The sequence below is a fragment of the Musa acuminata genome, chromosome BXJ1-4 (assembly GCF_036884655.1).
Source record: "Musa acuminata AAA Group cultivar baxijiao chromosome BXJ1-4, Cavendish_Baxijiao_AAA, whole genome shotgun sequence".
Taxonomy (NCBI): domain Eukaryota; kingdom Viridiplantae; phylum Streptophyta; class Magnoliopsida; order Zingiberales; family Musaceae; genus Musa; species Musa acuminata.
Genome location: NC_088330.1, coordinates 40,449,754 through 40,466,090, shown reverse-complemented (window position 1 = coordinate 40,466,090; position 16,337 = coordinate 40,449,754).

The window sequence follows — 16,337 nt, the reverse complement described above, 5'->3', positions numbered from 1 at the left end:
TATACAAATTATATATACATCCCAATGTAATTGATGAAGCTATCACAGCAGAAGTACAATGGAGATTTATCTTTTGCAAATAGAGATTATTGAGTAATACATCTAATATTCTTAAGATAAATTGAAAGATATGACCTTCCATATTTCCTAGAAAATCTATTAGTACTGATATACTCGTAGTCATGAATAAATCTATTAATATAAATGATAGTATAATACTTATTAAAAAAATTTTAATAAGTAAGATACTATCAATAACCTTATACTACGGGTAGGTCATTTTATTTCTTTTAATATTCATTTCAAAAATTTTAAGGGCACTACATAAAAAAAACAATCATGAATAATCATATATTTTAAAATCCATAACAATGTTTACAAAATAATTACTATTTTTGGACATTATGAATATCATATGATGAACATGATTAAGCATTAAAAGTTTAAACATTATATTAAGTATCATAATAAAACTAAATATAAAATAAATTATATAGAAAGTAATATCAAAATAATACAATTATAAAAAAAGTGATAATATCTTGTAAATGATCAATAAATATTGAGACTCAATTTGATAGATTAAGTTATATGATAGTCTTATTGATTTTGTTTAAACACAATATTATCCCAAAAATAATCATATATTTTTTAGTAATTCTTTATGTCTTATGATTATGACATTAGAACATTAAATATTAATATAATTTATTTCTAATGTTTAAATGTGTTTTGCAGGCTTATACTTATATTGCAATTAGTGTTGGGGATGCTGTTTTTCAGTTATTTAAAATGATTGTGAGATGTGTTAAAGTCATATTATAAAGGGAGGGGGTAAAAGATGTTGATCCCGAAGAAGAGGGGCAAAGGTAGTATTTTATTCAGGAGTTAATTCTTATAAAGTTTATCAGTCCTTTGCATATATGCATTATAGTCCTTCATTTTGTATTCATCCCCCTTATTCTTCCATTAAGATGGTACCATATTGTTTATCTTATAATCCTTTCCCCAGTTATATAATTTTTTACATCATTCTCCTATAGTGTAGTAAATTGGTCCATTGTTTCCACTAGTGGTCCTATCATTGTATTCCTGATAGCTGCGTGGTCTAGTTCTTTCTGAGGAGGGTCGCTAGTAGGGTTGACATCTTGTGTTGTTTTACTTTGTGTGGGAATGAGATCATCCACCATAATTGAAGATTTCAAGATAGGATATCTTTCTAGGACATCCCCTCGATTGATTTTCATTGGACACACTTTTGGCATTCTCTTAGGTAGTGTGGTTGGTGTATCAGTCTACTTCTTTAAAGTTAAATCCTTTCTGATTGGTACATCACTTGGGAGATATAATGTGCCATATGGAACTGTTTATAAGGGAATGGATTTCATAGCAAACAATGATTGGAAGCATTTACCACAAAATTGTTTTCCCCTATCCATTATGTTCTTTTTTATTTCAATATTCCTCAATATTCTCCACGAATGGTTAGAGAAAAAGAAATTTTCATTATCCTAATATGTGCCCGATCCAGTTGCACTTGCAATTTCATTTCTTGGTGGGCCTTACTTTGTCATTAGCATGCTCATAGGATTTGTTATAGATTTTATTTGGAGAAAGTATTAGATAGTCCATGCGAAAATTCTAGGACCTGCACTTGCTTGTAGTAATATATGTGAAGAGAGACTTTCGGACCTGCCTGCTACACTACTAGAACTGAAAGGTCTAAAGCCATCTATATGCTTATATGGCTAAGGTATATTAAATATTTTATTATTCAATTTTAGTTCATGTGTATTATTCTCTTTCTTAATTTATACGAATGCTCTTTTTTCAGTCTTATCTATTATTAACTTATAATTTCTTATCACTTACAATGGTGCAATATGCACAGGGAGCAATGATGTCATATTTTTTTGTCAACCGTGTTGGTGCGCTTGAATATCTGAGAAGTATGTTATCTTTTCTAATATTTTCCCTTTGAATTAGAAATTTTTGTATTAGAACATCATGTTCTTACCTATTAATGCTAGTTGGAAAGAAATTATATGATTTTCTAACATGCATATGCTAGAAAGGTCATTTAATTGATGACTAAAAATATTGCTGTTCGTTTGAAAATATAACATTGTATGATAGAATTAGGGGCATAGGCCGTGTTAATAGATAATAACATATAATTTATTTGCAACTAGCATCAATAGATAATAAATAAGTAATTATTAATTAATTTATGTACATGATTAAGCGTTAAAAGTTTAAACATTATATTAAGTATTATAATAAAACTAAATATAAAATAAATTATATAGAAAGTAACATCAAAAGAATACAATTATAAAAAAAGTGATTATATCTTGTAAATGATCAATAGATCTTGATGTACTAAAAAAAGTGATAATATCTTGAAATCATCAATTATGGTGGATGATCTCATTCCCACACAAAGTAAAACAATACAAGATGTCAACCCTACTAGCGACCCTCCCCAGAAAGAACTAGACCACGCAGCTATCAGGAATACAATGATAGGACCACTAGTGGATACAATGGACCAATCTACGGCACTATAGGAGAATGAAGAGAGACTTTAGGACCTGCACTTGCTTGGGGTATTATATGTGAAGAGAGACTTTAGGACCTGCTTGCTACACTACTAGAACTGAAAGGTCTAAAGCCACCTATATGCTTACATGGCTAAGGTATATTAAATATTTTATTATTCAATTTTAGTTCATGTGTATTATTCTCTTTCTTAATTTATACGAATGCTCTTTTTTCAGTCTTATCTATTATTAACTTCTAATTTCTTATCATTTACAGTGGTGCAATATGCACAGGGAGCAATGATGTCATATTTTTTTGTCAACTGTGTTGGTGCGCTTGAATATATGAGAAGTATGTTATCTTTTCTAATATTTTCCCTTTGAATTAGAAATTTTTGTATTAGAACATCATGTTCTTACCTATTAATGCTAGTTGCAAAGAAATTATATGATTTTCTAACATGCATAAGCCTGAAAGGTCATTTAATTGATGACTAAAAATATTGTTGTTCGTTTGAAAAGATAACATTGTATGATAGAATTAGTGGCATAGGCCGTGTTAATAGATAATAACATATAATTTATTTGCAACTAGCATTAATAGATAATAAATAAGTAATTATTAATTAATTTATGTCTTTATTTATGTCAACATATATGCACAATAATCATGAATAGTATTCTCATATATTCAGATATGAAATTTCATGTGGTAAAATAAGGTACTAAAAATTGTTAAATCTATTAAATCGATCAAAACATAGAGTAATTTGATCGAACAATAAAAATATTTTAATGATATAAAATTTATCACTTGAAACCATAGAGTAACTTGATCTTCCAATGAAACAATAGTACATTTATAACTTTATACCATCTAATGGGCCAATATCAACCACATTATTTCATTTTGGGTTCAAGAATACATTTAAGTTCATCGCATCTAATGTAACAAAATTAATATTAACTATAATATAACTTTTTATTATAATAAAGTTTATATGAATAGAAACTTATAGTTTCTTAAATGCTAATATACTAAATATGGGTAAAGTTTAGAGACTACACTCTACTTGCAAAAATCTTCCAAATGATGCCTCAAGTAAAGTTTAGTAAAAATGTAAGTACGCAATACATGATTTGTTTCCTATATTATTTATATAACAATGAGTTGTATTATATTTCAATTCTTATAAAAAATATATAATATTTTAAATAATAAATTACCTTATATTCTTCATATAATCTTGATGAAAAATGTCTAATAATGTATAATAGGTGGCTGCATTCGAGAACCAAAGATTAAGTTTCACGATCATAATCTAGAAAGAAAAAAATATTTGTTAATATATGCATAATTTATAATATAATTAAATTTTAAATGAAAAATTATCCACCAAAATTTTAATAAAAATAGAAATACTTACTTTTTTCATATACATAATCCAGAATTACCCACCTAATAAAATCATTATGTTAAAAATAATTATCATCCAAAAACCGATTGACACATCCACTTTTTGAGCTCCAACAAGGTATATATTATATGCACCTAATAGAAAAATATTAGTATAAAAATAAAAATAAAAAATATAATTATTAAAATAAAAACTATACAAATTATATATACCTCCCAATGTAATCGATGAAGCTATCACAGCAGAAGTACAATGGAGATTTATCTTTTGCAAATAGAGATTATTGAATAATACATCTAATATTCTTAAGATAAATTGAAAGATATGACCTCCCATATTTCCTAGAAAATCTATTAGTACTGATATACTCGTAGTCATGAATAAATCTATTAATATAAATGATAGTATAATACTTATTAAAAAAATTTTAATAAGTAAGATACTATCAATAACCTTATACTACGGGTAGGTAATTTTATTTCTTTTAATATTCATTTCAAAAATTTTAAGGGCACTACATAAAAAAAACAATCATGAATAATCATATATTCTAAAATCCATAACAAAGTTTACAAAATAATTACTATTTTTGGATATTATGAATATCACATGATTAACATGATTAAGCATTAAAAGTTTAAACATTATTTTAAGTATCATAATAAAACTAAATATAAAATAAATTATATAGAAAGTAATATCAAAAGAATACAATTATAAAAAAAGTGATAATATCTTGTAAATGATCAATAGATATTGAGACCCAATTTGATAGATTAAGTTATATGATAGTCTTATTGATTTTGTTTAAACACAATATTATCACAGAAATAATCATATATTTTTTAGTAATTCTTTATGTCTTATGATTATGACATTAGAACATTAAATATTAATATAATTTATTTCTAATGTTTAAATGTGTTTTGCAGGCTTATACTTATATTGCAATTAGTGTTGGGGATGCTGTTTTTCAGTTATTTAAAATGATTGTGAGATGTGTTAAAGTCATATTATAAAGAGAGGGGGTAAAAGATGTTGATCCCGAAGAAGAGGGGCAAAGGTAGTATTTTATTCAAGAGTTAATTCCTATAAAGTTTATCAGTCCTTTGCATATATGCATTATAGTCCTTCATTTTGTATTCATCCCCCTTATTCTTCCTTTAAGATGGTACCATATTGTTTATCTTATAATCCTTTCCCTAGTTATATAATTTTTTACATCATTCTCCCATAGTGCAGCAGATTTGTCCATTGTTTCCACTAGTGGTCCTATCATTGTATTCCTGATAGCTGCGTGGTCTAGTTCTTTCTGGGGAGGGTCGCTAGTAGGGTTGACATCTTGTGTTGTTTTACTTTGTGTGGGAATGAGATCATCCACCATAATTGAAGATTTCAAGATAGGATATCTTTCTAGGACATCCCCTCGATTGATTTTCATTAGACACACATTTGGCATTCTCTTAGATAGTGTGGTTGGTGTATCAGTCTACTTCTTTAAAGTTAAATCCTTTCTGATTGGTACATCACTTGGGAGATATAATGTGCCATATGGAACTGTTTATAAGGGAATGGATTTCATAGCAAACAATGATTGGAAGCATTTACCACAAAATTGTTTTCCCCTATCCATTATGTTCTTTTTTATTTCAATATTCCTCAATATTCTCCACGAATGGTTAGAGAAAAAGAAATTTTCATTGTCCTAGTATGTGCCCGATCCAGTTGCACTTGCAATTTCATTTCTTGGTGAGCCTTACTTTGTCATTAGCATGCTCATAGGATTTGTTATAGATTTTATTTGGAGAAAGTATTAGATAGTCCATGCGGAAATTCTAAGACCTGCACTTGCTTGGGTTATTATATGTGAAGAGAGACTTTAGGACCTGCCTGCTACACTACTAGAACTGAAAGGTCTAAAGCCACCTATATGCTTACATGGCTAAGGTATATTAAATATTTTATTATTCAATTTTAGTTCATGTGTATTATTCTCTTTCTTAATTTATACGAATGCTCTTTTTTCAGTCTTATCTATTATTAACTTATAATTTCTTATCACTTACAATGGTGCAATATGCAAAGGGAGCAATGATGTAATATTTTTTTGTCAACTGTGTTGGTGCGCTTGAATATCTGAGAAGTATGTTATCTTTTCTAATATTTTCCCTTTGAATTAGAAATTTTTGTATTAGAACATCATGTTCTTACCTATTAATGCTAGGTGCAAAGAAATTATATGATTTTCTAACATGAATAAGTCAGAAAGGTCATTTAATTGATGACTAAAAATATTGTTGTTCGTTTGAAAAGATAACATTGTATGATAGAATTAGTGGCATAGGCCGTGTTAATAGATAATAACATATAATTTATTTGCAACTAGCATTAATAGATAATAAATAAGTAATTATTAATTAATTTATGTACATGATTAAGCATTAAAAGTTTAAACATTATATTAAGTATCATAATAAAACTAAATATAAAATAAATTATATAGAAAGTAACATCAAAAGAATACAATTATAAAAAAAGTGATAATATCTTGTAAATGATTAATAGATATTGATGTACTAAAAAAAGTGATAATATCTTGAAATCTTCAATTATGGTGGATGATCTCATTCCCACACAAAGTAAAACAACACAAGATGTCAACCCTACTAGCGACCCTCCCAATAAAGAACTAGACCACGCAGCTATTAAGAATACAATGATAGAACCACTAGTGGATACAATGGACCAATCTACGGCACTATAGGAGAATGAAGAGAGACTTTAGGACCTGCACTTGCTTGGGGTATTATATGTGAAGAGAGACTTTAGGACCTGCCTGCTACACTACTAGAACTGAAAGATCTAAAGCCACCTATATGCTTACATGGCTAAGGTATATTAAATATTTTATTATTCAATTTTAGTTCATGTGTATTATTCTCTTTCTGAATTTATACGAATGCTCTTTTTTCAGTCTTATCTATTATTAACTTATAATTTCTTATCACTTACAGTGGTGCAATATGCACAGGGAGCAATGATGTTATATTTTTTTGTCAACTGTGTTGGTGCGCTTGAATATCTGAAAAGTATGTTATCTTTTCTAATATTTTCCCTTTGAATTAGAAATTTTTGTATTAGAACATCATGTTCTTACCTATTAATGCTAGTTGCAAAGAAATTATATGATTTTCTAACATGCATAAGCCAGAAAGGTCATTTAATTGATGACTAAAAATATTGTTGTTCGTTTGAAAAGATAACATTGTATGATAGAATTAGTGGCATAGGCCGTGTTAATAGATAATAACATTTAATTTATTTGCAACTAGCATTAATAGATAATAAATAAGTAATTATTAATTAATTTATGTCTTTATTTATGTCAACATATATGCACAATAATCATGAATAGTATTCTCATATATTCAGATATGAAATTTCATGTGGTAAAATAAGGTACTAAAAATTATTAAATCTATTAAATCGATCAAAACATAGAGTAATTTGATCGAACAATAAAAATATTTTAATGATATAAAATTTATCACTTGAAACCATAGAGTAACTTGATCTTCCAATGAAACAATAGTACATTTATAACTTTATACCATCTAATGGGCCAATATCAACCACATTATTTCATGTTGGGTTCAAGAATACATTTAAGTTCATCGCATCTAATGTAACAAAATTAATATTAACTATAATATAACTTTTTATTATAATAAAGTTTATATGAATAGAAACTTATAGTTTCTTAAATGCTAATATACTAAATATGGGTAAAGTTTAGATACTACACTCTACTTGCAAAAATCTTCCAAATGATGCCTCAAGTAAAGCTTAGTAAAAATGTAAGTACGCAATACATGCTTTGTTTCCTATATTATTTATATAACAATGAGTTGTATTATATTTCAATTCTTATAAAAAATATATAATATTTTAAATAATAAATTACCTTATATTCTTCATATAATCTTGATGAAAAATGTCTAATAATGTATAATAGGTGGCTGCATTCGAGAACCAAAGATTAAGTTTCACGATCATAATCTAGAAAGAAAAAAATATTTGTTAATATATGCATAATTTATAATATAATTAGATTTTAAATGAAAAATTATCCACCAAAATTTTAATAAAAATAGAAATACTTACTTTTTTCATATACATAATCCAGAATTACCCACCTAATAAAATCATTATGTTAAAAATAATCATCATCCAAAAACCGATTGACACATCCACTTTTTGAGCTCCAACAAGGTATATATTATATGCACCTAATAGAAAAATATTAGTATAAAAATAAAAATAAAAAATATAATTATTAAAATAAAAACTATACAAATTATATATACCTCCCAATGTAATCGATGAAGCTATCACAGCAGAAGTACAATGGAGATGTATCTTTTGCAAATAGAGATTATTGAATAATACATCTAATATTCTTAAGATAAATTGAAAGATATGACCTCCCATATTTCCTAGAAAATCTATTAGTACTGATATACTCGTAGTCATGAATAAATCTATTAATATAAATGATAGTATAATACTTATTAAAAAAATTTTAATAAGTAAGATACTATCAATAACCTTATACTACGGGTAGGTCATTTTATTTCTTTTAATATTCATTTCAAAAATTTTAAGGGCACTACATAAAAAAAACAATAATGAATAATCATATATTTTAAAATCCATAACAATGTTTACAAAATAATTACTATTTTTGGACATTATGAATATCACATGATTAACATGATTAAGCATTAAAAGTTTAAACATTATATTAAGTATCATAATAAAACTAAATATAAAATAAATTATATAGAAAGTAATATCAAAAGAATAAATTATAAAAAAAGTGATAATATCTTGTAAATGATCAATAGATATTGAGACCCAATTTGATAGATTAAGTTATATGATAGTCTTATTGATTTTGTTTAAACACAATATTATCACAGAAATAATTATATATTTTTAGTAATTCTTTATGTCTTATGATTATGATATTAGAACATTAAATATTAATATAATTTATTTCTAATGTTTAAATGTGTTTTGCAGGCTTATACTTATATTGCAATTAGTGTTGGGGATGTTGTTTTTCAGTTATTTAAAATGATTATGAGATGTGTTAAAGTCATATTATAAAGGGAGGGGGTAAAAGATGTTGATCCTGAAGAAGAGGGGCAAAGGTAGTATTTTATTCAGGAGTTAATTCCTATAAAGTTTATCAGTCCTTTGCATATATGCATTATAGTCCTTCATTTTGTATTCATCCCCCTTATTCTTCCATTAAGATGGTACCATATTGTTTATCTTATAATCCTTTCCCCAGTTATATAATTTTTTACATCATTCTCCCATAGTGCAGCAGATTGGTCCATTGTATCCACTAGTGGTCCTATCATTATATTCCTGATAAGTGCGTGGTCTAGTTCTTTCTGGGGAGGGTCGCTAGTAGGGTTGACATCTTGTGTTGTTTTACTTTGTGTGGGAATGAGATCATCCACCATAATTGAAGATTTAAATACTTCTTTAAAGTTAAATCCTTTCTGATTGGTACATCACTTGGGAGATATAATGTGCCATATGGAACTGTTTATAAGGGAATGGATTTCATAGCAAACAATGATTGGAAGCATTTACCATAAAATTGTTTTCCCCTATCCATTATGTTCTTTTTTATTTCAATATTCCTCAATATTCTCCACGAATGGTTAGAGAAAAAAAAATTTTCATTGTCCTAGTATGTGCCCGATCCAGTTGCACTTGCAATTTCATTTCTTGGTAGGCCTTACTTTGTCATTAGCATGCTCATAGGATTTGTTATAGATTTTATTTGGAGAAAGTATTAGATAGTCCATGCGGAAATTCTAGGACCTGCACTTGCTTGGGGTATTATATGTGAAGAGAGATTTTAGGACCTACCTGCTACACTACTAGAACTGAAAGGTCTAAAGCCACCTATATGCTTACATGGCTAAGGTATATTAAATATTTTATTATTCAATTTTAGTTCATGTGTATTATTCTCTTTCTTAATTTATACGAATGCTCTTTTTTCAGTCTTATCTATTATTAATTTATAATTTCTTATCACTTACAATGGTGCAATATGCACAGGGAGCAATGATATCATATTTTTTTGTCAACTGTGTTGGTGCGCTTGAATATCTGAGAAGTATGTTATCTTTTCTAATATTTTCCCTTTGAATTAGAAATTTTTGTATTAGAACTTCATGTTCTTACCTATTAATGCTAGTTGCAAAGAAATTATATGATTTTCTAACATGCATAAGCCAGAAAGGTCATTTAATTGATGATTAAAAATATTGTTGTTCGTTTGAAAAGATAACATTGTATGATAGAATTAGTGGCATAGGCCGTGTTAATAGATAATAAAATATAATTTATTTGTAACTAGCATTAATAGATAATAAATAAGTAATTATTAATTAATTTATGTACATGATTAAGCATTAAAAGTTTAAACATTATATTAAGTATCATAATAAAACTAAATATAAAATAAATTATATAGAAAGTAACATCAAAAGAATACAATTATAAAAAAAGTGATAATATCTTGTAAATGATCAATAGATATTGATGTATTAAAAAAAGTGATAATATCTTGAAATCTTCAATTATGGTGGATGATCTCATTCCCACACAAAGTAAAACAACACAAGATGTCAACCCTACTAGCGACCCTCCCCAGAAAGAACTAGACCACGCAGCTATCAGGAATACAATGATAGGACCACTAGTGGATACAATGGACCAATCTACGGCACTATAGGAGAATGATGTAAAAAATGATATAACTGGGGAAATGATTATAATATAAACAATATGGTACCATCTTAATTGAAGAATAAGGGGGATGAATACAAAATGAAGGACTATAATGCATATATGCAAAGGACTGATAAACTTTATAGGAATTAACTCCTGAATAAAATACTACCTTTGCCCCTCTTCTTCGGTATCAACATCTTTTACCCCCTCCCTTTGTAATATGACTTTAACACATCTCATAATCATTTTAAATAACTGAAAAACAACATCCCCAACATTAATTACAATATAAGTATACCTGCAAAACACATTTAAACATTAGAAATAAATTATATTAATATTTAATGTTCTAATGTCATAATCATAAGACATAAAGAATTACTAAAAAATGTATGATTATTTCTGTGATAACATTGTATTGAAACAAAATCAATAAGACTATCATATAACTCAATTTATCAAATTGGGTCTCAATATCTATTGATCATTTACAAGATATTATCACTTTTTTTATAATTGTATTCTTTTGATATTACTTTCTATATAATTTATTTTATATTTAGTTTTATTATGATACTTAATATAATGTTTAAACTTTTAATGCTTAATCGTGTTCACCATGTGATATTCATAATGTCCAAAAATAGTAATTATTTTGTAAACATTGTTATGGATTTTAAAATATATGATTATTGATGATTGTTTTTTTTATATAGTGCTCTTAAAATTTTTGAAATGAATATTAAAAGAAATAAAATGACCTACCCGTAGTATAAGGTTATTGATAGTATCTTACTTATTAAAATTTTTTTAATAAGTATTATACTATCATTTATATTAGTAAATTTATTCATGACTACGAGTATATCAATACTAATAGATTTTCTAGGAAATATGGGAGGTCATATCTTTCAATTTATCTTAAGAATATTAGATGTATTATTCAATAATCTCTATTTGCAAAAGATAAATCTCCATTGTACTTCTGCTGTGATAACTTCATCGATTACATTGGGAGGTATATATAATTTGTATAGTTTTTATTTTAATAATTATATTTTTTATTTTTATTTTTATACTAATATTTTTCTATTAGGTGCATATAATATATACCTTGTTGGAGCTCAAAAAGCGGATGTATCAATCGGTTTTTGAATGATGATTATTTTCATCATAATGATTTTATTAGGTGGGTAATTTTGGATTATGTATATGAAAAAAGTAAGTATTTCTATTTTTATTAAAAGTTTGGTGGGTAATTTTTCATTTAAAAATTAATTATACTATAAATTATGCATATATTAACAAATATTTTTTTTTCTTTCTAGATTATGATCGTGAAACTTAATCTTTGGTTCTCGAATGCAGCCACCTATTATACATTATTAGACATTTTTCATCAAGATTATATGAAGAATATAAGGTAATTTATTATTTAAAATATTATATTTTTTTATAAGAATTGAAATATAATAAAAATCATTATTATATAAATAATATAGGAAACAAAGCATATATTACGTACTTACATTTTTACTAAGCTTTACTTAAAGAATCATTTGGAAAATTTTTGCAAGTAGAGTGTAGTCTCTAAACTTTACTCATATTTAGTATATTAGCATTTAAGAAACTATAAGTTTCTATTCATATAAACTTTATTATAATAAAAAGTTATATTATAGTTAATATTAATTTTGTTACATTAGATGCGATGAACTTAAATGTATTCTTGAACCCAAAATGAAATAATGTGGTTGATATTGGCCCATTAGATGGTATAAAGGTATAAATGTACTATTGTTTCATTGGAAGATCAAGTTACTCTATGGTTTTGAGTGATAAATTTTATATCATTAAAATATTTTTATTGTTCGATCAAATTACTCTATGTTTTGATCGATTTAATAGATTTAACAACTTTTAGTACCTTATTTTACCACATGAAATTTCAAATTTGAATATATGAGAATATTATTCATTATTATTGTGCATATATGTTGATATAAATAAAGACATAAATTAATTAACAATTGCTTAAGAATACCAAACTAAATATAATAAATATTTTAATAAGAATATTATATTTCTTATTTGATTACATTATTGACTATTAATTAAAAGATTATCAAATGATCATATAATTTTTGATATTTTGAGAATATTATGTTTCCATATAGATAAGAAAAATCTTAAGATTAAAAAGTTAGATCTAGTATAAATCTGTCATCATGCTCATCAGATATCCTTGTTATTTCCTTAATTTTCTATAAAACAAATTATGTGCATTAGTTTAAATAATAAATTTTTAAATAAATGATATAATAAAAAATATTTTATATTTTAAAAAATAATTATATTATGCCTTATGGAACTCTTTATAGGGGAATGGATTTCATAGAAAATAATAACCGGAAGCATTTACCTCAAAATTGTTTTCACCTATCCATTATGTTCTTTTTCATTTCAATATTACTCAATATTCTCCACAAATGGTTAGAAAATAAGAAATTTTCATGATCTCAATATGTGCCCGATCCAGATGAATTTGCAATTCCATTTCTTGGTGGGCCTTATTTTGTCATTAGCATGCTCATAGGACTCGTTATAGATTTTATTTAGAGAAAGTATCATATAGTCCATGTGAAAATTCTAGGACCTGCACTTGTTTGGGGTATTATATGTTGAGAGAGACTTTGGTACCTGCCTGCTGCACTACTTAAACTGAAAGGTCTAAAGCTGCCTATATGCCTGCATGGCTAAGGTATATTAAATATTTTATTATTTAATTTCAGTTCATGTGTATTATTCTCTTTCTTAATTCATATATATGCTCTTTTTTGGTTTTTCAGTATATCTATTATTAACTTATAATTTCTATCACTTATAGTTAAGAGTGCTGCAATATGCACTAAAGGAGCAATGATATTATTTCTTTTTGTTAGCTATGTGTTGGTGCCCTTGAATATTTGAGAAGTATGTTATCTTTTCTAATATTTTTTCTTTGAATTATAAATTTTTGTATTAGAATATTATGTTATTATCTATTAATGCTAGTTGCAAATAAATTATATGATTTTTTAATATTCATAATCCTATAAGGTCATTTAATTGATGACTAAAAATATTACTATTCGTTTGAAAAGATAACATCATAAGATAGAATTAGTGGCATAGGCTGTGGTATTGTGGTTTATCTATTTGGAAATCAATAGTGAAAAATTAAGTATCCTACACTTGCAAATGATGAGTAAGTGTATGTGAAAAATTCATATGGAGTTCAACGTATGTCCACACAAACTTATACAAGTACATATACTCATCTTTGTTACAGAAGTACTCCAAATAACTTATGCTAACAACTATGATTAGAAAAATTGACTAATGAGGCATATAGGGCTCTATATAAGAAATAGATATCACTTGTTCTTTGTTGACATTCTAGAGGTATTATTATATAAAAAAAATTTCTATGAAATTATCTATCTTGATCTATAGGTCTGATGTGATTTTCTTGCTAATTTATATTTTTCTCTATCATGATATATGCAGTTTTTAAACTAAAAACCTTTGTTGTTAAATATGTGTCTCTAGGTCTCTACAAGTATGTATTTACATATGTGTATTATTACTGTGTATGGATAGATGAGTGTTTACCTAGGTATTTTTAGTCCTTCCTAGACTCTTTATTTCTTCCTGAATCATTTATTGGTTTATAGATAATTGATTTTGTTCTTTGTTACTTCTATTGTATAACATTAAATATCGCTTTCAGGTGGAATATTTTGAACGATAATCAGCTTATGAGAATCTGTAATATTAACTAATTAGCAAATCATATTTTATCTCTAGGTTGACTCATGTCAAGATGAAAGAAAAGGACCTTATGTAGTTTGTCCCAATCTAAATTTTTCTCTGAGAGTTTGAAACATAATGGATTTGGCAAAAACTGTCAATACAAATCAACAAATTGGTTGAAAATGATGAACTGATCCTATTTACACTAAGATCTTTTATCTTATAATTGACAAAAGATGTAGCCTTATGCTTTTTTAGTTCTTAGCTACAGAAAACCATATATTTTAGTATGGAAAACTGAGACCACCGAAATTGACATAAATAGCTGAAAACTATTGAAAGCATAAAAATCTCTAAAATTGGAGAAACTATAGAAATGAAAATATTTTTGATTTGTTAAAACCAACACTGAAGTTAAAATGAAGATCATGCAATCTTGATTGTATTTGAATGATTGTATTTGAAGTTCACATTCTTTCCAGTAAATTAATCTATCAAACTCACAAAATATTTTAAATTTCTTAATGATGTCAATTTAGATAGTAAATATTTTGATCGTAGCATATTCTTGGAATTGAATCGATATTACTTACTTTTATATATAAAAAATATAGAGTTTATACATTTTATATTATTTTATTTTAATATTAATATTAAATATTTATTATTTTAATAATAATAATTTTTTGTTAGGTGCATACCTCAAAAAGAGGGTGTACCAATTAATTTTTGAATGGTGATTCTTCTTATCAAAATTATTTTATTAGTTTGGTAATTCTAGATTATATTTATGAAGGAAATAAATTGTTCTTTTTTTCTTAAAACTATTATAACTACATGATAATTTTTAACTTTAAATTTAATTATACTAAAAATTATGCATATGTTAATAAATATTTGTTTCTTTTTATATTATTATTATGAAACTTAATTTTTAGTTTTCAAATGTGGCTAATACTTATTTATTATTAGACACCTTTTATCAAAATTACACAAAGAAATAAGAAAATTTTTTATTTAAAATATTAAATTATTTTGTAATAATTTGAATATAATATAACTCATAGTTATATAAATGTTATACGAAATAAAGTTTATATTGTGTACTTATATTTCTAAAAAGTTTTACTTGAGTTCCATTTAATTGATTTTTGCGAGAGAAGATGGGTATGATCTTTAAATCAAACTCATATTTCACATATTAGTATTTCAGAAATAATAATTTTCTATTCACATCAACTTTATTTTAATTTAAAGTTATATTATAGTTAATATCCATTTTATTACATTAGATGCGATGAATTTAAATGTGTCATGAAGACTAAAATGAAAATTTATGATCAATATTGGCTCATTAGAACGTATAAAGGTATTATTATTTTATTCAAATATCAAGTTACTTTGTGATTTTAAGTGATAAATTTTATATCAATGAAATATTTCTATTATTCAATTAAATTACTTTATTATTTTATTAATTTAAAAGATTTGACATTTAATATCTTAATCATAGATAGTAAATATCTTAATCGTAGCATATTCTTAGAATTGAATCGGTATTACTTATTTTTATAAATAAATAAATAAATTACTTGTTGTTGTTATCAAATTTTTTATTTTAAAATTATGAAAAAAAATCAAGTGATGATAAAGAAAAAAAGAGCTATGAGAACCGTTCATTTGTAGTATAATTTTAAAATAATAAAATATCCAATCAAAAGATAATGGGGTAAAAAAAACTTAAGAGTATTTGCTT